The 1,699-nt window shown below is 44.8% G+C and overlaps 1 non-coding gene across 1 annotated transcript; it reads right to left on the bottom strand.

Moving 5' to 3' along the window:
- Window positions 1-783: 783 nt before the first annotated feature.
- On the bottom strand, window positions 784-857 carry trnai-aau (transfer RNA isoleucine (anticodon AAU)). The gene has a single exon. It is a non-coding gene; the product is annotated as a tRNA-Ile (tRNA).
- Window positions 858-1,699: the final 842 nt, after the last annotated feature.

The following is a 1,699-nucleotide window of genomic DNA, read 5'->3' as shown; positions in this document are numbered from 1 at the left end:
GAGGAGGAGGAGGATGATGAAGGCCTCTGTGTGTTGTCATGGTTTTAAATAAAGTTTTACAGACTTTAGTCTTCTCCCCTCCGCGTCCATCTTGGAAGGCCTTCCTCCCTCATCCCGCTGGAGTCTTCATGACTCATCCGTCTCCATGGAAACGGGCTCTCCGTGGACCTGAGCGGGAACAGCGCCCTCTGCTGTAATCAGCCATCAGGCGCAGATTACAACCTCAGATCGGTGGGTGAACGCAGCGACTGGAACCAGAACCGGAACCAGATCCAGAACCAGAACCAGAACCGGAACCAGAACCAGGACCTCTGATCTGGGTCAGCTCCAGTTTGGACCGTTCTGCTGGTTCTGCCAGTCGGTTGCTATGATAACTGCCTGTTAGGTTTCCGGAAACTTTTTCTAACTTTAAAACGATTTTCTAAAATCAAATCATTTATTTTCTCCTCAAAATTTGACCCATAAAATAATAAAGTAAAAATTGTTTATTACATAAAAACAAATCTCTCTCTTATTAATAAATCTCGTCTTGCTCTCCGATCCTCTTGGGCCGGCGGTTCTGATCCGGTCCCGATGTGGAAAAACTGCGATTGATCAAAATCTGTCATCAGATTCCTGTGAACCGGTTTGAGAACGTTCCTCATTTCAGAATGGTTCATGGAATGTTTTCATGTTTGTTTTGACGGCTCTGGATTCCCGGGGTTAAAGGTCACCCATCTTCCAGATGGGATTCCCGACCGGAGCCGGAAGCGTAATGTACAGGTAACCCAGTGAAAAGGTTAATGGCCCGTACGGGGATCGAACCCGCGACCTTGGCGTTATTAGCACCACGCTCTAACCAGCTGAGCTAACCGGCCTGATGACGACACACAGCCCCCGTGGTGCAGTTAAACATGAGCATGCGCAGTTCCCATGGTCAGCTGGGGGTTCATCAGGTTTATATTTAGTGTTTTCAGCACCGACTGACCCGTTTTCCTCCCGAACCGACCTGCTGCTGCGGTCAGCTGCCCCAAACTCTGAACCCGAACTTCTTCAACACGCTGCTAGAAGAAAATACTTTAAATTAAAGAAAATATTCAGAAACAAAAAGCTGAGAGAGCAAACCCAGAGTTCTGGTTCTGTCTCAGAAACATCTGCAGCTTAAAGACAAACTAACGCAATAAAATCTAAATAATTAAAAACTGGATGAAGCTAAAAAATAAAGATGGCTTCTTGCAGCAGAAGGAAACCAGATGGATTCATGCCCACATTTTCCTCTGGTACCAGCTGACCGGTTCCTCTAAACATGGACCGGAACCTCAGCAGCGGCTTCTGGACCAGAACCGAGTTCAGTTCTGTTGGAGACCCATCGGGGTTCCGACCCGGTCCAAAGGTAACAGGCTGGACTGAGACGTGCTGGTGTCCCCCTGGACGAGACTAATGTCCTCTGGAGACGATTTGGACGAATCGATATGGAGACAGAAAAATGAGCTGCAAACACATGAATGATGCAATAAAACAGAAAAACACTAAAATAAAACAGAAAAACACTAAAATAAAACAGAAAAACACTAAAATAAAACAGAAAAATACTAAAATAAAACAGAAAAATACTAAAATAAAACAGAAAAATACTAAAATAAAACAGAAACGCTCTGAATAAAAAATGTTGCAACAGAGAAAATTCAAATGTTGCACAAAGCAGAAGTCCTCCAGACCA

This window comes from Poecilia reticulata, unplaced genomic scaffold, assembly GCF_000633615.1.
Source record: "Poecilia reticulata strain Guanapo unplaced genomic scaffold, Guppy_female_1.0+MT scaffold_264, whole genome shotgun sequence".
Classification (NCBI taxonomy): Eukaryota; Metazoa; Chordata; class Actinopteri; order Cyprinodontiformes; family Poeciliidae; genus Poecilia; species Poecilia reticulata.
This window is presented reverse-complemented; position numbering and strand designations above follow the sequence as displayed.